The following is a 21,158-nucleotide window of genomic DNA, read 5'->3' on the forward strand; positions in this document are numbered from 1 at the left end:
CGTCGTTTGTTTTTGAAAAAAACAGCAAACCTGAGCGTTAGTTTTTGGTTCCTGAAGAAACTTTGGTTTGATGTTGCAGAGCTTCAGAGAGAAGGTTTCCATGGTGATTATCTGGAGCCAGCCCATAATGCCGCTTCCTCCGACGGCAGAGAAGAGAGGCGTCTTTGATGCGTGTCCGGCGGCATTTGCACGTGCAGACGTCGCTCTGCAGGTGAAGGGGCGAGCCGAGGGTTCGTCCACAGGTAAACCGGTCCAATCCAAACGGATCTTTTCATGAAAAAGGACTAGAAGTTAGACGCTGGAGCTTCAACCATGAAGGGACAGACTCGCTCTAACATCCGGACAATCAAACACCTGCTCTGAGGAGTCGGAAGCTCCATGAGAACGGGCCGGTGGTAGAGTGGGTTCACGTGGGACTGACGTTCAACCATGAAGGGTTCAACTCCCGTCTGGTTCAGAGAAGCAGACGTGTTACAGTAAGTGCTGAATATTTGAGTATTTGCCATATAACTTCCCGAAATGTCGACTAATCACCAATTGTTTCACTGGATGGTCAGCTAATCACCGATAGTTGAGTAATCGCCGATCATTTTCCAGAATAGTGTGCTGATCACAGATTATTATCCTGAACCATATTATTTTCCTAATTAGTCGACTAGTCGCCTATTTATATTCCCAATTAGTCAGCGAATCCTGACTATTTTCCCAAAATATCAAATAATCACCAATTGTTTCCCCGATTAGTCGACTAGTCGCCTATTATTTTCCCAAATAGTGGACTAATCCATGATTATTGTCCCGAAGCTTATTTTTTCCCCAATTTCCTGAACTAATAACCATTTATTTTCCTGATTTGTTGGCTGAGCACCAATGATTTTCCCAAAACATCAACTAATCACCAATTGTTTTTCCAGATCAGTCAGCTGGTCGCCGATTATTTTCACGATTAGTTGACTAATCAGCAACTATTTTCCCAAATAGTCAGCTAGTCGCCGATTATTTTCCTGAAAGGTCGACTAATCGTCGTTTGTTTTTCCGGATAGTCGGCTAATCACAGATTATTTTCCAGGACAGTTGATTTATCTCCAACTATTTTCCTGAAAGTCGCCTCTAGTCACAGATCATTTTGCCAAAGCGTCGACTAATCACCAGTTATGACGGCCTTAACAGATCTTCCAGTGACATCGCTCCCGTCCCGGATTAGCACTTCAAACACAATGGCAGATATGTCTTTGGACAGTTGTGTTGAGATTAAAAAAAAAGTGAGAATTAAATCGTCGATTAGTCGTGACTAAACGTATCAGCTTTACTCTGTTGACTTGATTCTTGACCTGCACTCTTTTTCAGGCTCCACGTCAACGTCGTTCAAAAGTTCCCCCAGAAGGGACTCAAAGGTGAACTGATTTTAGACCTCAAATGAGAAACAGAAAACCTTCCAGGACGCTCCACCACAGGGACGGCGGAACACATCAGGCTGTTGATTTCCAATGAAAACTTAAGGGTTGTTCAAGTCTTAAGCTGTTCAGACTCGAAGCTAACAGTCAAAACCACCAGGAGGGGAGAGTGAAAGGTTAGGGTCTAGGGGTGCAGTGGGTTTGGGAAGTTCTACCGCATCCACCAGTCAGACCGTCAAAGGTCCAAGAACCACAAGTTGTTCTGAAAGGAAGTTTGATTCTTGTGCAGTTTTAAAGCTCACAGCGTGAAGGGCCGACACGTCTGATCTCAGGTTCTCTGGGAGCCATGGAACCTGCTGCGAGATCTCTGTTCACAGCAGCAACTTTCCTTTCTTCCTCATTCGTTCTAATATTTTCATACTGTTTTTAAATTACTTTACAGGGCTGGTTGTTTAATTAATCAACTGATTTGAGTTGATCTAAGTTTAATAGATCAATAATCTATCCATAAAATATACTATATTTGTTTTTAATGTATTGTCAATATCCTATATTATTAATTTGTTACTTGTAATTATGAACGTGTTTAGTAAATTTAATGTTATTTTTTCTTTATGCAACTTTTTATCCTTTTGTGGTGCCATAACAAATGAATGTATCCTTTGTGATATGAATAAAGTTCAATTCAATCAAAATAGAGATCGATTTAGCACATAAAGCTAAAGTCTGCTAGCTTGATGCTAACGTTTAATGGAATTTCCCATAGGACGGCTAATGCTAACGCTCGGCTGCTCATTTATCGCAGTTCTTCTTGATCTTTTGTGATATCGTGATGTCGATACATCTGTGATTTATTATGCAGCTCTAAAAATTACTATGAGAAACTTAGTCTAAATTGATATTTACTCTTAAAATAAAAATAAAAAAATAGCAAGAACAAAAAGTTGCCTCTGAAAATCCTTGTAAAAAATTAACTTTTTTCTCAATTCATGACTATATTCTTGTAAATTGTTGCATTTGCTAATAATTTGACTACTTTATGAGTCATTTTGTTTATATTTCCCTAACATTAATCTTTAATGTGTATCTCGTTTAAGAATAAGACGACAGAAACGGGACGTTTGATCTGACATGGATCCTGATGACGGCGACGAGGAGCTGCAGTGAAAGCACAAACCTTTCTCCTGATGTGATGAAGGACTTCAGCGCGACTCGCTCTCTGTTCTTGGAACTGCAATTTTCCTCTCCAGTATCAGACAGAAGAGCAGGCCGTCATTTCCTGCATTGGTTTACTCCTAAAAGCCCATTTTGATGTCAATCCTGAAAAGAAAGCAATAAAGAGAGCTTTTCATTGGAGCTGAAAGAGAGGAAGGAGGAGGAATGAATCCCTCTCTTTTTGTCTTTGCTCTGCTAATCAAATGGAGCTGAAATGAAAATGGAGTTTTCTATGAAAGTGGGGCCTTTGTTGGCTTTGGAAGGCTGGTAATTCAGAAACAATAAGGCGGCCGCCTTTTGTTTTGCTTCTAATATATTCCTGCTGCTGTGTGCACACGTGCACGCCCGCGTGTGCACGCCCGAGCCGGGGTAAAAGCCAAAGCGAGGCGGCGGCGAGGAGAGAAAGAGGGAATATAAAAGGAGGCAGAGGCAGACTTTCATTTATTCTCCTGACGGAGTCGCCGAGCGGCGCCGCTCCTCGTCCGTCACCTTTTGACCTTTTGACGCAGCCCAGAACGGACCCAGAGGTCATCCAAACGTCCGACGCCTGGAGAGCCGGACACTCGCCAAACTGAAGAGCGCAGGTAGGATTGTCCTTCCTTCCTGTTCTGTCTCAAGACAAAGATTTCAATCTCAAACGGGTGAAGAGCGGTGAAACCAGAGGAAGTGGGATGAAGATGGACTCTGTGGTCACATGACCGCGTCAGATTGAGCTCGTTTCACTGGTGATGGAGGAATTGTTATTAATGACCCGATGTTATCTTACGCTCATTTCAAACTTGTATAATTTTGACAAAATACATTTTTATAGAGAGTAAAATATTGAAAGTTATTTAAGGTTTAAGTTGATTTATTCTGGAATAATATTCCTGCCTTTTTATTATTCATAATTATGTTAAAAAGTTACAATTTTAACGTTTTAAAAATTGACATTCTGCTAACTTTTTGGACTGTTTTGGCATTTACTGAGATTTTTAAGGATATTTGGAGTCTAGCTAATATTTCAGCTACATGCTAGCTGTTTTGGCTAATTTAGGCTTTTTTCTGTTTGGAGTTTAGCTAATATTTCAACAATACTTTAGCTGTTTTGGCTAATTTGGGTTTTTGTTGTTTTTTGGCTGTTTTGGAGTTTAGCTCATATTTACATGCTAGCTGCTTTTTTACGTTTTTTGGGCCATTTTGGAGTTTGGCTAATATTTCAGCTACATGCTAGCTGTTTTGGCTAATTTAGGCTTTTTTCAGTTTTTAGATTAATTTGGAGTTTAGCTAATATTTCAACAAAAGTTAGCTGTTTTGGCTAATTTAGGTTTTTTTCATTTTTTTTACACTGTTGAAGTTTAGCTATTTTTTTCCGCTACATGCTAGCTGTTTTGGCTAACCTAAGTTGTTTTTTTAGGCTAATGTGGCATTTAGCTAATATTTTAGCTAGCTATCAGCTTCAATGTTTTCAGCTATCAGCTTCAGTGATTTTAGCGATCAAATTCAGCATCTTCAGCTATCAGCACTAGCATCTTCACCAGCCAAATTCAGTTTACAGAATTCACACTAGAATTATAGTGTATATATCTAGTTCATAATTATGGTTTTAAAGTTTTATAAATGTAGTTTTAGAGTGTTCAATAAATGTTTATCCTGTTCGGCTCATGACCTCAGGTGTGTTTTAGATTTTGTCCCCTCTGTGATTGAGTTCAACACTCCTGATCTAGAGTCTTCAGCTTCAGCTGTTTGTTTCTCACAGCTGATTTTCTTCAGTTTCAGCTTCGATCTTGTCACGTTTCTCTGTTTGCCGTAGTTTTCTTAAACTCTACAGGAGTCATTGACCGTCTGCTGCAAATCACTATACCTCCCCTACCATGCGGATCCATTGGAGTTCAATGGTAAACCAAAGATTGAAGTTTATTCCATGTAAATTAACAGCTGTATTCAATCAACATGTCTTTGTTTTCTTAGTTTCACATAAAAATAAAGTTTTTTTTAAAACAAAGATGATTTTATGATAATAAAAAAATTAAAATAGATATAAAAGTTCATCAATTTTGGCATTAAAAGTGAAACTTTAATGACAAAAATCTAAATTAGATGGTAAAATCTCAAACTGAATCATCCAGGTGTTTCAGTTATAGCTTTGAAATGTAAAACGATATAAATTCTATTTTTTAAAATTGATTACAGATATCATCCTAATACAACCATACCTGTTAAAAAAGGTTATTTTTAACAGGTAAAAAGATTAAATGTGTTAATTAAAATGATTTGCCAAAGAAACGGAGCAATCAATAAAAAGATGAAAATTAACACATTTATAATAGCTATTTATTTTTAAATGTTTTTTGTATGTTAACGTATTTATTTTGACATCTTATGTAAATCATTTGCATCTATCCAGATAAATGTTCATTTTAAGATCAATAATTCATTTTTCTCTGAGTTTACAGCAGATTTTTAGACCTAAAGTGAAACTGGTTTCTGTTGGAAAAGTTTCCTTCACATCTGGAAAAAGAAACATTTCAGGTTTGCCATCCAAGAAATGAAAAAAATAATAATTTTTGTTTTAATGACTCTACTCTGATAAAATAATGTTGCATTTTGGATGGTAAAGAGAGAATATCCAGTAGAAAACAAAGTGATGCTCTTATTCTTCCTTCAGCAGGTGGTGTTGTGCCGGTTTAACCACCAGATGGCAGCAAAGTCTTACAAAACATTTAATTTGACTGATTTCTTCTTTCTTAAGATCAATTATCAGTTTTGTTCTATTATTATTCTCCTCTTTTAAACAAAATCTGACTAACTTTTATATTTTTTTCCCTAATTTCCAATAAAATATTTGTAAAAACTTACTTATTTTACATTCATCTCTTAAATCATTCCAGATCTTTTGCATTTTGATAGATGCAGTGAAATAATGAGACCCTAAATGGAGACCTGCAGCTATAAAAGCACAGATTTAGTTCAAACAAACAAGCATTTTCATTAATGAGGGGCAAAAAAAATCATCCACTATATTTTTCTATCAATTAAAGTTACCTAATATTTGGATTCTCTGCACATAGAATATATAGACACAAATAGCTGTTTTTAACACAAAGCTGCTGCAGAATCTCTTCAATATTTTAATTTTACAAACATATATTTTGGCACAAAACATTTCGACTTTTTCATTGACTTTAAACAGCATATTTTAGTTCTATGTTTTGCTTTAAATGAAGAATCAACTGAACGGACGTACCGAAAGTGTCCACCAGAGGGCGCCTGACTTCCACCTCAGAGTCTCTGATGCAGAAATGACCCTGAGAAACTCTTCATGGGTTGTTTGTTTATGCTTTTAGCAGTCACTGCATAGATGTCAACACCGACTGAGAGCAGCAAATGTCACGGGACTGAGACAACGGAGAAAACAGCCTCAGTCGCAGACGATTCTGCTGGTTTAGCAGCAACATTTCTCACTTTTACCACACAAATGGAAGGAAAATGAGAAAAAACGGTTTCATCTTTCAGTCTAAAACAAACTTTGAATCTTTTTTCGCTCAGAAGATCGTGTTTGTCGATCCATTTCTTTTAGAGAAAAAAAAGACAACAGGTGGGAGAAAAGCAGAAAGTGAAATAATAGAAATAAGAAAAAGCAGTTTTTTACTAATTAATAACAAGCATGTTTCCAGCCGTCCTCAATCTTACAGCTGATTTAGTTTATGTCAAAATAAAAATAATAATAAAAAAATGATTTCCATATTTAATTATAGCCGTAAAGAGGCATGAAATAGATTATTCCTACTTAATAAATCAACGTAAAAATAAGACACCTGATTATTTTTAATTAGTATTTTTCAAATTACTTATTTCAAAAATAAAAATAGAAGTAAAAGAAGTTTAAATTGTGCCGAACTTGAAGGAGATTAACACAAATCCTCAAATTACATCTGATATTTAGTTTTTATAGTTTAACTGAAATAAAGCTGATAGTTAACGTGGTCAGAAACTGAACTGATTCCTTTTGCAGCGACTAATCTTTGATATTTGAGATGAAATGAAGCAACAACCCAATATAACTGGGAGAATGTCACAGGCGTACATTTAAAAAACAGAGCTTTGCTTTGCTGCTAAATCCGAAAATCCAGAAACAAAACATGCTCCCAAAACCTTCGCAGAAAAGAGGAACGTGGAATCAGCTGAGCTGCGGCTGCCAAGCTGCCATCAAAGCGTGTTAACGTGACGGATACCCGGCTCTCTCCACGCAGTAAACAAACAGGCCTGCAGCGAATAACACACAAAAACGCTCCTCACAGTCCAATCCCGACACGTCCAAAAAGGTTCTCTAAAGTCATCTCTAATGCTGGTTAGCTCCGCCCATTTATCCAGACTTAAAACACATCTCCAGTTAGAAAGAGTAAGCCTTTATTGTCTAATATAAGAAGCTTTATGTGCTTATTTTAAAAAATCCCCTTCCTTTATTTCAAAATAAAAGCATCTGGAAGCTTTAAATTTGACTTTTATTTTGGTGGAAACATCAGATGAGGACAGAACCCGTCAGAACCAACGATGGGTTTTCTTTAGCAGCAGTTTACTGGACTTTTAGTCTGAAAATAGAATAGGTTAGCCAAAACAGCTCGCATGTAGCTGGAAAACAATAGCCTAAAAAAACAATCATTTCTAACAAATATTTTATTGTCCAACATCAAAGGAAAAGCTGTCGTTTTCTAGGACATAGTTTCTGTAAGGCGGCAGGAGTCTAGTAGAAATTCACCTCTGGATTGTGGGCGGGGCTGTTTGCGTGGATAAGCCCCGCCCCCTCCCTGTGTTTAGAGCTCAGCGTAGGGAGCTTATGCCCCGCCCACTGCATCTTCCACGTCACAATAAGCTCTTTTTTTCTCCTGATTTACAACAAACTGAATAAAAAACACGAATTTTTTGCTTGATTTTGTTTCTTTGTGTCCTCCATCAGACAAATATGTTTCTCATATATCATCTATTTCCCAAAGCGAGACCCGCCCACTTCCAGTGAGTCCGTCACCTAAAACCATCCCTGATGAACGACTTCATCGTAGCTTTCTCGTTTGCATCACTTTTGTTCAGTTACGTTTTTATTTTTGCTGCGATCACTTTTTTATTTGCAGATATTTTTTAATTCCTACAGTTTCTTTTATTTTATCCATTACTTGCTCACGTACTGCCATGGCGCTTCTCGACCGCCGTTTAGTCTGATGGATGACAAACGAGCAAAAAATTCTCAGTTCTGATTATTTTTTATCCAGTTTGTTTAAATAAGGAGCAGAAGGAAAAAAGAGATTATTTGTGATGTGGAAGATGCAGTGGGCGGGGCATAAGATCCCTACTCTGAGCTCTAACACAGGGAGGGGGCGGGGCTTATTCGTGCAAACAGCCGGGCTCTTAATCCAGAGGGGAATTTCTATTAAACTCCTGCTGCTCTGCAGAAACTATGCCATAGAAAGTAATTTAATTTCTGGCAAAAAAAAAAAAATACGATGAAATATTTTTTATACATTATTGTATTTTTTTACATTTTTTTCCTGCGATGGCGATTCACTGGGGTCAAATCAGGATCTGCTTAAAGTGAACGAAAAAACTGATTCTACATTTGAAAAACATGCATGGACAATTTAAAAGCAGTTTTAAACTCAAAAATACACATTAAAAACTTGAATTATTAAAAGTTAGAAAAAATAAAGTTTAACATTTTAAAAAATATTGAAAATGTGAAAAAAGTGAATTTGAATGCAGTTTTAAACCTGAAAATACATATAAAAAAACTTGAAGGAATTATTGAAAATGAGAAAAAAATGAAATTGACCATTTCAAAAATAATATTTAAAATTAGAAAAAAAGTAAATATGAAACTTGGAATATAAATATATATATTTCCTTTTTCCGTTTCTCCCTTTTTGTTTTCAGTTTTCTCTTCACAGTTTCAATTCAGATTTTTGAATTTTTGCTGCTGAGTTGATCCTAAGTTTACTTGGGGGCGGGGCTTTAAGCTCATTGGCTACTGACCCCGCCCCCAAATAAAATTAGGATCAACTCAGCAGCGAAATCTGGAATATCTGAGTTAAAAAAAAAAAGAATTGGAAACGAAAAACGAAAAGTTGAAAGTACAAAAACACTTTAAAATGGGTAACATGTTAAGTTTTTTCTTTTTTAAGTTTCAAATTTCATTTTTTTTTAGATTTTCACTATTTTTTTGTAGTTTTCAATATTATTTTTTCATATGTTCCATTTTATTTTTTCAAATTTTTAATAATTCCATGAATTTTTCAATATGTATTTTTGAAAACTGTTTTCAAATTTTCTTCTTTTTTCAAATTTACAAGTTCATTGTAGAAAAATACTACAAGAACATGTTAAAAACACCAATTTGATCAGAGTGTTTCCAGTGTTTTGATATTCTGTTCACTTTTTGTTGATTATATTCAAATAAATCAAAAACATTTATTTTCCGTGTATTACTAGAGATTCATTGATCATGTTATCAACTCTTTGACCTTAAATCCTCAAAATATTACAAATACATTTTAAAAAGTAAATTTCTGCTGTGATTTCTAGAAGAACACCTCAAACAGCTTTAAAATCAATGAGAACCGAACATGAAATCCTGATCATCTCCATCTAAAGCTCCTCCTTATGATCCAGTTCATCTAAAGATGTTTATCATCAAATCAACCAATAGGAACGTCTGACATTTCCTCATCCAGGAAATGCAGATAATGTGGAGAATTGAACACATTCTTTCCTGTGATGCTTTTAAAGATGATGACAACAGTCAGAGCACGTGGACGGAGGGCCGAGTCTGCGGCGGCGGCGTGAAGGACGGATGAGCGTTCCCCGCCACATCTGTTGGCACGCCGCCATCACGCCTTGACAGGAAAATAACACTCTTCAGGGAAAATAATACACTGGCCGCGCCGCCGTGTGTGTGTGCACGTGAAAGCCCTGCTGTCAGCCCGAGCACAAAGGATCACTTTATATGATTAGTATGCATCTCTGACAAACACACGGAACAAAAAGCCCCGCCCCCAAGGCCTCCACGCCAATTAATGGATTAAGAAATTATTTTGAGGCGCGCTTTGGTGTGAGACAGCTATGATACGCGGCTGATGCTTCATATAGTGGCGGCGGGAGGCGGAGTCAGTGTAGGCCCGTCATGGAGGTGAGGGGGGGTCAAAGCCTGTGGTGCCTTTTGACCCCGGCGCCCCGCAGAAGGATGTTTATCTCCTGAGCTCTCGTTGTGCCGGCCTTTCGTTTCCTTTGCTCCACCTAGTGGTGGAGTTGTGCACTGCGGTCATTTCATTAACCATTTAAGGGAGGAGTGTCGAACTCAATCACACAAGGGCCAGATATAATCACCCGGGGGCCGGATATAATCACCCGGGGGCCGGATATAATCCCTCGGGGGCCGGATCGACGAGACACTTTTTTCTTTCACAATCCACCTGGAAGTATCGCGTTAACGGTTGAAAAGTTAAAGATTTTAGCATCACTGGTGGTGTGTCAAAGGGTTAAATAATAATAATAATAATTCTTCTCTTTAAAATCTTTATATTCTGATCTCTTCACAATTGGATCGTTAAACCATCTGGAGGGCCAACGATTGTCACCCCCGGTTCAGAGTGACAGGATGTGACATCACAGCTAATTATTTAAGCTTTATTGACACTGATCTGCTGCACAAACACAAACACTGACACTACTTTTCTCTGGAAACATTTCTGTTTTTTATTTTGCCAAAACAGGAACAAAAAGACGGTTTAGATTCAGAGTTAAAGTCTTAAATATTAGCTAGAGTTCAAAATATCAAGTTCTTTACAGTTCCTAAATTAACAATGGAAGTATACTATTTTTCTGTTTGTTTTTATGCAGATGATGTGCTGTTTAATTGAAATATCCTAAACCTTGGTAATATTTACCATGATTCTCACGCCACAAATCAAACCGAGACTTCTGAAGATTAAAAGCGTTTCTTCTTTTTAATCATTTACATTTTTGTTTTTTACTAATTAAGCTAATTCATAGAAGACAAAAGTTGAATCTTCTGATTATTTAAGATACAAGTCCCCGATGGTGTTGATTGTTTGTTTGAATTTATGATGACATAATAAAGTATTTTGGTCTGAAAAATTGCGGCCAATCAAATAGGACGACACGCCACGCTCTGCACTCAGCGCTGAAGCCCCAAGCGTATTTATCCTGTAATTAGAAAGACATTAAAAGACTTTCTAATGGTGTAAGTGCACGGTGTGATGTGTGGCCGCATCAGCCGCCTGATTGGTATTTTATCCATTATAGGCCCTGAGAAGACCTCGATTCGTGGAAAATGGAAGCCCATTTTCATGCACTAATGCCAGCAGCATAGCTCCTCTAAAATAAAGGTAATTGGCTGCAGCGTTTATTCTGACTGACTGATGATGGCAGCCCTTCAGAGTAAGAGCGCGTCTGAGTGATGACAGCAGCGCCGAGGATTTTGGAGAAAAAAAAGATGTGCGTTTATGTTGACAGATGTTGGATTTTTGTTCTAATGTTGCTTTAAAACACACTAATAAAAACAAATCTGCACCTCTTGATGCCTTTTTCTGAGTGTCGTGGTCCGTGGGTAGAGTCTCACATGTCCCTGGAATGGGTGGACCAAAGATCGAGTCCTCAGTATCGTTATTTCATTTTTCAGGATTTTTTTCTTCTGAAATTCCTCATTTTCCAGCCTGTTTTTAGGATCTTCCTCTGTATTTATGTTCCATTTTGTTATGTAAGATATAAAATAACTACTCTAATTTATCCTGTGTCGTCATATTTCGGACTTTTTTTTGTGAGAAATCCTTTTTACTGGGTATCTGGTATAAAAATTCACCTGGTGAAAGTGTTTACACAGTGTTGTAAAAAAGGATAACAAAAACATCTCTTTTGGGGTTCAAAATATTGTTTTTTTTTTCTAAAATCTACAAATATAACCCAAACACACATGTTGGAAATACCCAAAGGGAGTTTTGAATTATTATGGGATGGCCACAGAACCTCCGACTTGGTGGCCATTTTGGGTCAAAGTGGGAAATTTCCTCATTTTCATCTAATATTGGAGAAAAAAAACTTTGATTTGAGCCGTCTTCATTGATAGCTAAAAACACTGAAGCTAACGTCCAGCTAAAATGCCAATTTAGCCCAAAAACTGAAAAAAAATCCTAAATTAGCCAAAACGGCTGGCATGCAACTGAAATATTAGCTTAACTCCAAACTAGCCTAAAAACTGAAAAAAATCCTAAATTAGCCAAATAGATAGCATGTAGCTAAAATATTAGTTAAATGCCAAATTAGCCTAAAAACTGTAAAAATACTAAATTAGATAAAATAGCTAGTTTGTTGCTGAAATATTAGCTAAACTAAAAATTCTAAAAAACCTTAATAAACACCAAAATAGTCCCTAAAGCTAGCAGAATACCATTCTAACTTTCAACTTTTCTACACTCTGACTCCATAGAATATGAAGAATGACTAATAGATTATTAATTTAGGCATTGACTATTTTAATAATCTATTAGTCGAATAATCTTGCAGTCTTAGTTCATAATCACCAAAGTTTCATTGACCTTTGACCTCTGGAAGAGGTAGCTGTTTAGAATCTTCCACAAAAATCTCCTTTAGTACAAATTTGGAAAAAATGCTGCAAATAAAGTTTGTAGATTTTGAATGGTGTCCCTATGGGAAGCCAACAAAAGTGCCGTTCTCCCATTACTCGCACATTTTTTACTGTAATGATGTGAAGTTTAAATACATCAGTCGTTGGGTCAAGCTGAACAAAATGATATAACATACGATATGAACAAAGCAGGAATGTGGGCGTGGTCAGCAAAAAACCTTGGTTGCTAAGGAAATGAAAAAGTTTACTTTTGCTGATTCTTATAAAACTTACGTCGACCTGTCCGTCATCCCCAGACGATTAAAACATAAAATGGTTGCTATGGAGATAAACCATCAGAAAAGCTGCCATTTTGAGAAAAGGGAAGAGTAGAGGGGGTTTGTTATGAATCTGTCTCGTCCCGTCTGGCCAGGGGGTTGGGGAAGAGGGGTTGATTAAATCTTAAATCTGTGATGTTCAAGTTGCTCCAGAGAATAAAATAAAGTCCCATTAGTAATTGCAGCATTTGACCCATCCTCTGGGAGATATTTGATAGTTTAACCCATTTTTAGAGTCTTTGATATGACTCAGCCGGGAATCGAACTCGCGACATTCCAGTCTCAGGATGGACACTCTACCACAGGGTCTTCTGGTAACTGAGGGAAAAACATTCTTCACTATGCAAGCTATTTTTGACCCCATGGGGTCTAATTTGGTCACAGTTTTTATTTTAATAGACCAAAAATAAAACCAAAAGTTAGAAGAAAACTGTTTGGATTCTTTGTTCAACCGGGAAGTTTCCCTGATTGGAGAGGACAGGCGCTCTCCTGGAGATGTTCAAGAGGACAAAAAGTCCCCACTTTTATTCACCTTTGAAGGAGGACGAATGACTTCTTCCTTCCTCCTAAATGAACTCTGAATCGATTGATGAAGTCGACATCTAAATTCTCCCTTTTCTTCGTGTCTGTTCTCTTTATTTTGCTCTTTTAGCTAATAAAGCGGACAAAAGAAAAAAACGTCATTCCTGCTTTTGTTTCAAACCCCAGAATGTGAGAGCGGCCCCAAAGTGCAAAGAGCCGGTTTGTTTCATTTAGATAACCATCAGGGAAACAAACCACCAACTCTCCCCGTTAATTACTCACCCGTGCAGTCTTTGTTAGGCTCCTCCCCTTCTGAAAGGCCAGATTTCTCCGCGCTAAAGCGTTTGATAGGCTAATGGGGATATTGTCGGCATCCTAGTTTGTAATTGGATGTGATAAATCTGCAGAAGGTGACGGGGGAACAAAAGAGGCCTTTTGTGAGGGCCAGAAAGGTCGTGGTGCAACTTGTAAATCCGTCCCCCCTCCCTGCAGGGGGAGGCTCTCTGTCGATGGACGCCGCCGGACGCCGGCCCGCTCCAGCTGAGCTCATAAGAGACGTTCTCTTATCGTGATGTCAGCTGGTCGTGGTATTAACCTTCATAACCAGACGCTCTCATTTTGTGTCATTTTATGACTGAGTAAAAACAACAACAATATACCATAAAGTCCAATAAAATGTCATCAGCCAGCATAGTATTGACCTTTTATTGCCTAAAATGAGCCTTTTTTCTAACATGATGAAGGTTTACCTGAAAATATTCTTTCATGACCTATTTTTTGTTGTTTATGACTAGTGCATTTTTTGTCAATTTATTAAATTGCTGTTTCAATAAATAATAAAACGCAATAAGAATATTTAAAAAATGTAAATACAGACAAATTTATTAAATTTAAAGGCACTTAAAAGTAAAAAAAATGATGACATCACAGCAGGAGAAACCATTAAAAATTGAATGGAGTTAAAAGAAAATGTTTCCTCAAAAAGGAAGTTTTGAAATTATTATAAGATGGCGGCAATGTGTGTACATTTTCACATTGTCACACAATACGGGGAAACTTTTGTTCAAGCGATCTTCAAGAAATGTTATGTATAACCTTTGACCTCTGACCTCTGGTAGAGGCGGCCATCTTGAATCACTCCCCCAAATATATATAAAAAATACAGTCTAGAAATGTAATCTCCTCCTGGGGATTTTGATCCATGTCGTTCTCACTCCTCGAGCATCATTAAGACGCTTGTTGGAGACAAATGTTGTAAATAAAGTTAGCAGATTTTGAATGTTCGTGTGGTGAACTAACAAAAATGTTTTTTGCTCGCACATTTTTAGTGGAATGTTGTGAAAATGTAATACATGAATCCCTGCCTCAAGCTAAACAAAAAAAGCATACAATATGAGGGAAAGTGGGTGTGGTTAACAAATAAACCTCCGTTGCTAAGGAAATTTACTTTTGCCGATTCTTCTAAAAATGACATCGATCTGCTCGTCACCCCCAGACGACCAAATCATTTAATGGTTGCTATGGAGATAAACCAGCAGAAAAGCCGCCATTTTGAAAAAAGGGTGACTGTCGTGTGCGGCTCTGGTCTGGGTCTCTGAGGCAGAGGGGGAGGGGTGTGTAGCAGCTGCTCAGTCAGTGGGGGCAGCTCGGGCAGGATCCGCCCCCTTTTGACAAGTACCTCGTGCCTTTTATTAGACCTGAAGTTTAAGTTTTAGGGGTTTAGTGGAAGCAAAGTTTTTCCCACCGGATTCGTGGAGAGGAGACCGCCACGGGAGATTCTCCCGCAGGTTTACGTGGTCCGTGCAGAAAGTCAAACCCATCACCTCTCACTCTTCACGAGGGGAGCATCCGAGCTGCACCAACATTTGTGTTGAGCGTCCGTCCTCGCCGCCGTGCTCCACTCCTGCAGGTGTGAACAGCTCTTGAGCTGAGAGGGCCGCACGCCGCTGTCACCGTGCCAGGGCGGGGGGTGGCGCAGCGCGGCGCGGGGAGGGATCAATAGTAGTGAGTGTGGAGTTTGGATAATTACAGTTGTTAGCAGGCAGAGGAGAGCAGCTATAGTGGCCTCTCCACTGCGTCTCTTATCACTCTCTGGCCTGTCATTACAGCTTTAAATGCTGCGGCGCCAAAGTGGCAGCTCCGACTGCGAGCGTCTGCTCTCTCCTCTCCTCCCTCCATCCCTCCATCACTCTAGCCCTCTTTTAGTTTACAGTCTTTGCTCGTCTCTGTGGGTTTGGGGAGTTTCATGATGCAGCTCCGCTGGAGCGACGGACGTCCTCCTCTGGAGTCATTTTTATCCACCGATTTCAAGCAAAGAGAACTGCAAAACATGTAAACTCTTGTTTCAATTTTGGGTTTCCAGATGTAATTAGATGTATGTAATTATTAGGGTTGATTTAAAAATTCAACTAATTAATCACAAATCTGGAAAAAGTTAATCTCGTTTTTTTTGTTGCAGTATTTACCAGCCACCTATTATCTGCAAATAATCATAATATGAAATCACACAAAATAATTTTTAACCCTTTAAGGGCATGTTTGTGTCTACGTTTGAATTTTCTGTATTTTGAATTTGAAACACTACCGGCTGCTTATTTGGCATAATTTTATTCAGCACAATCTCTCCTGTGTGACACTACATTTATTCCATCATTTTTCCATGTTCTATTCACACACTAGACATAAAATTATGTAAAAGATAAAATTCCGTCTGGAGAAATTTGATTCATTTAGCTGTGGAGACCCCAAAAATGATTCATGAACCGTTTTTACAACATAGAACGAAAGTTTTAGCCGTAATTTTATAAAAACAACAAGAATAAAATTTGTCAGCAAACTAATCAACATGTTTTTGAACGAAAATACAAAATAATTCCAGACTAAAGTCACCAGGCAGCCCAAAAATAGGAAGTTCTCACTCCTGTCTATTTGACATTTTTCCTGGAATTCTGTTTTTATTTATTTTTTAATTGTGTTTTTTAAAAATAATAAAACAATTTTATTTTTTGGAGAATTTCGATCCAGCTGGATTTTAGGTTGGCTGGAATCTACCCAGGTGGGGGCGTGTCTGTCCACTCTGAACTGTTCGCCTCCTGTGACGTCGGTGGGCGGGACTTTCAGGGAGAAACTGGTGCTGGTTATTGTTATAAATTCATATCAGTCCCCATCCCAAAATACAATAATGATCAGTTTCCTCGTTGTTGGATTTCTAATAGCAGACTGCTCTGTTTAGCTCCGCCCCCCATAGCGAGTGCACTGCTGCTGCTTTACAGCCGTCAGATTGAAAGTAAAAGATGGCTTTTGTCCAAAAACTACAAAGAAATGCCTTATCATCTCTTTGATGTGATAACATTTCAATCACAGAATGAATAAAAAGTTTATTTTTGACAGTTGTATCACGCTGATCTCACAGCTGCACAGCAGGAAGCCTGAGGTCGCTAAGACATATTAACAAATTAATTATGTTCTATTAATCACGCTTCAACATTCACACCTGCTACCCCACATTACTCCACTCCTGCTGCCATGCTTCACTGTTCATTTCATGTCTTGAGGTGAAACAGACCTGAACCAGGATTGACTTGTCACACAGCCATTACGTAGGTTTTGTGAATAATCTATGGAGGAAAATTTGTTATTTGTGAATTAAAATAACTTGTTGAGATCCATACTCGTGAAATGTTCACACATGTTTTGTGGATGAATGATTTTACAACCACGAAAGGAATAAACCACAAAGAACACTTCAATTTCAGCTTCATTGAATTTCTTCACTTGGACATTCAGAGCAGGAATCATAACCATACGGCGTCAGAACTATGGACAGCACCGTCACAATGAAACAGTCGGATTCCTCCGGTCCACACCAGGTCTGACACCGGGTTCAAACGGCTAGAGTTACGGCTACCATGTGAGCAGAGCAACATAACTTAACGTGATTATGACAAATGAAAAGGCAATATTATTATTCCAGAATAAATCAACTTTCAATATTTTACCCTCTAAACAAATATTATATTTTCTCAAAATTATACAAGTTAGAAATAAGGGCAGGATAACATCGGGTCATTAATAACAATAAAATCAAATGATCTGGAGGGCCGGATCCGGCCCCCGGGCCTTGACTTTGACACGTGGGATTTAGGAGAAAGAAAGTAAAAAAAAAAAAAAAAGTGCAGAACCAGTGATACATCACAGTTTAGGAAAGTGACTCTAGCAACAGGATTAAGGCCACATAATCGTTCTTCTGCTCCATTGTACAGCTATGACCGGCGTTTTGTTTGGACTGCAGACTGTGGGGTCCATTTCCCTTCAGCTGGTATCATATCAAGTGAATTGGGCTCAAGTTGTTTTCAGGTCAGCTGAAAATCCGGTCAAAGTTCTCCTTCAGAAGCGGTACATTCTTCAGGTTATACCTCAGTGGTACGCATGTGAAAGGTGTGTTAGACATCTAAAGACGCGTAAAATGTATGTAATAACTGCACATAAACTACGTAAAAAATGCACAAACTGCCTCATTTTCAACCGTCCAAAAATGTTTGACAACTCAAAACGGAATTCCTGTAAAGACACGTCGGCTCGAAACCCTCAACGGACAAAAGCAACAAGCACTGATGAATTACGTATATCATCCATGTATCACAAAAGAGCTAAATTTCATACCCGGAAAATACGCCAAAAATACGTAGCAGCTGTGAATCACGACCTTTGCATCGATGTGTTGGTTTTCCTCTTTGTAAATCATTTTAAAACCTTTTTAGGTCATTTTATCTGCTAAAATAGTTCAATTTAAGCTGTAATTGGTCTGGATTGTTGACTTGATGTCCTTATTTCTTTAGAAAAACTCAAATCTTTTGTGTTTTATGTGTTTTTAACTTCAGTCTTCAGCTGCTTCCTCGTGGAGGATCAATCTTCAGATATGAGGATCTAAAAGAACGATTTGATCAACAAGCTGGGATTTTCTTATTTCTGGAGTTTTGACACCAAACGAAGCCTGAGGGGGAATCCGTCCCAGAATCCCCCTCGGTATCTTCGGTTCGGTTGATCTCAGAGGACGACGGCGGATCAGATCCCAGCAGAACAACGGCGTCCCCTCGGGCTCCGATTTAGATGGAGCGGGATTATGTGAGGATGAGGAGATCAGAGCGGCGTGTTTGCTGAGCGGCAGTGGGCTGCGAACACAAAGACGCTGCAGGCAGAGCTGCCAGATCTTTGGCTGATTCCTGCTGTCGGAGGTTTGCGGTGGATCGCGAGTGAGAACGTGGACGGAGAAGGAGGTTGTGGTGATTCACGGGACGGACAGTTTGGATGAATTCAGTCTAAGGAGGGAACAGAAGCTGTTGTTGGTTAGAATGATATAGAAGCTGCAGCAGGAAGAGCTGATTCTACTAGAGTGGAATATAGAACATTATATCCAAAGGAAATTCCAAACAGGATTTAGACGCTTTGTCTGATTACATGTTCTGGTTTAGAGAATTTTTTTCTGTTTTTGACTTTCTTCTGGTTTAATAAAAGCGTCAAACAAGTTACTATGACAGGAAAAAAAAGTCGTCATGTTTCAACTGTGACTGCTTCAGTTGTATTGGTAATGTTTTATTTGAAATACCTTCTATTTGAGTTACTTTATGAACTGTTTGGAGCTTCACACTCTGAGTCGTGTTTTTGTAGAGTTTTGCTTTTTTATTTCTAGTTGCATTTTGTTTGGAGTTACAACATATTTAAGTTGTGTTTTATGTGCGTTATGTTTTGAGATGAATTTATCTGAGTACCGGTAGCGTTTTTCTCTTTTTACTTACTTTTGGAGTTGCCTTTTGTTTTGAGTTATGTTTTAAGGCGGAGCTTGAATTACACTTTATTTCAGTTACGTTTTTAATCACACTTTGTTTTTATGAGTTGCAATTTGTTTGAGTCATCTTTTAAATCAGGGATTCCCAAACTAACAGTGTTTCTGTTAGCGGTTCTGTCTGCGATTGATGCTAACAGTGTTTCCTGTTAGCATTCCTGTCTGAGATTGATGCTAACAGTGTTTTCTGTAAGCATTTCTGTCTGGGATTGATGCTAACAGTGTGACGATACTGTTAGGAAAACACTATTTTGCTAGCAGTGTTAGGAACCGATCTCAAAGCCAGATTGGAGGAAAAAAACAAAATATTCATGTGTCTCTGATAATGTTCAGGGGCCGGGCCAAATGTGGAAGTGGGCCGGATCCGGCCCGCGGGCCGTAGTTTGGGGACCCTCGATTTAGAGTTACGGTTTGTTTGATATTCGTTTTGAGATAGATTTAACTTGATTTGTTTTATTTGAATTACTTTTTTACACAAATCATAACTTGGATGACTTTCTTTATATTATTTTGGAGTTATAAAATCTGGATCCATAATTGGATTCAGAACGCCAAAGTAAACTGTGACTACAAAAAAAAGGGGGGAAAAAAAGCAGAAATCTAAAATGGAAAAGTTTCCAAAAAAACGGAAATATCCAGAAAGCAGCTTGTTTAAAAACTGAAACCTGGTGTGATTATGCAAAAGAGCAGAATAAGAACCACCAAACAAAAACAAACAGAGAAAGGGGCGGACTCTCACACTGTTGCTCTCAGTTTTTGCTTTTGCAGAGTACTTGAACTTGCAGATGGTTCAACTATCGGATTTGAGCAAAAAAGTTTCATTGAAACCCAAACGGAGCGACAGGAAGTGCCACCATGGCTACAGCTGTAGTCAGACTGTCAGCTGTGCCTCAAATCAAACGCTACACACAGTGTGTGTGTGTGTGTGTGTGTGTGTGTGTGTGCGTCCATGTGAGTGTTACAGCCACTGTATTACAATGAAACAGGAAATCACTGCCAGGATAAAAGTCCTCTCCTCCCCTCCTCACATAAAACCTCTCACAAATAACCCGCTAATCTCTGCCTCTGCCCGCGTGCCATTCAAGGCTTCCTTCAATTAAAAAGCATCGGGGAGTCGAACCCGCCATCTTATTTATCATATTAATTAGAAACTCCCCTGACAACAAAGAGGCCTGCAGCTGCGGCGCTGAGGAGAGGCCGGGGAAATGAAGGCTGGTTTGATTTGTTGTCTTGCAAATGTGACACCTATTATACAGGTTAGTTCTTGAATACAAAGACGCAGCAACATATGGTAATGGCGGCGCGCACAGGTGGGTTTCATGTGTGTGTGTGCTAAACACAAAGGAGGGGCTTCGACTGAACAGGTCCGGCATTGATTCTCTTGTGTTTTGCAGCTCGTGAATCAACATGCCGGCAGAGTTTGATCGTTTGGTCGAATAGAAATCCCAGAAATCAAGTTTAATTTGTTGGTTTGTTGCTTAAATAGTGAATTTTTGTGATTTTGTTGTGTTGCACAACCCATCAAAACAGATGTTGATTCGGTAGGGCTGCCATAAACAAATGTTTTAACAGTCGATTAATCACCGATTATTTTTTTCTGATTCGTCGACTAATCGGGTCTTGTGCAATCTGGATGTAAAGCACACATCTCAACCATCATGAGCTTTAAACTAACTAAAATAAAGACGATTAAGGTGATAGTTTATTAAACTTTGAATGAGTTTCTGGGATTAAAACCAGATTAAATTAGAAAAGTTGCATTACCTTTGATGGTGCTACTGTGAAGGATTTAGCTGAAATACTGAATCTTTTTGAGGAAAATCTTCTTCTTCTTTTGACTTTTCCCTTCCAGGGTCGCCACAGCCAATCAGTTACTGAAAATGAATTTACTTTAATTTCTGTAGGGATTTGTTGAAAATCCAAAATCTGGTTAAATCTGCTAAAAGATGGGAAATTTCATTAAAGAACTATAAAAAAACGCTGAAGTTGATTTAAATTTCTGAAAAATGTATAGTAAAACTGCTTAAAATCCCTAATACATGCCAGTTTTGCAAAAATATTAGTTTGTTGCTTAAATATGAGCTAAACTCCAAATTAGCCAGAAGAGCTAGCTTTTTGCCTAAATATGAGCTAAACTTAAAAATAGCCTAAAATTCCTCAGTAAAATATTTTTTTTCAAAAACATAGCATGTTGCTAAAGTATTAGCTAAACTCCAAATTAGCATAAAAAACCCCAG

The 21,158-nt window shown here is 38.3% G+C and overlaps 1 protein-coding gene across 1 annotated transcript in view; it reads left to right on the plus strand.

The window, feature by feature from the left end:
• Positions 1-106: 106 nt before the first annotated feature.
• LOC112138375 (transcription factor Sox-1a) overlaps positions 107-21,158 on the plus strand; it is a 90,235-nt gene continuing 69,183 nt past the window's right edge. The window contains exons 1-2 of the mRNA XM_024260929.2: positions 107-242; positions 2,492-3,193. The gene's annotated coding sequence lies outside the window, so the exon portion shown is untranslated. The remainder of the gene's footprint in view (positions 243-2,491; positions 3,194-21,158) is intronic.

The sequence above is a fragment of the Oryzias melastigma genome, unplaced genomic scaffold (assembly GCF_002922805.2).
Source record: "Oryzias melastigma strain HK-1 unplaced genomic scaffold, ASM292280v2 sc00160, whole genome shotgun sequence".
Lineage (NCBI taxonomy): Eukaryota > Metazoa > Chordata > Actinopteri > Beloniformes > Adrianichthyidae > Oryzias > Oryzias melastigma.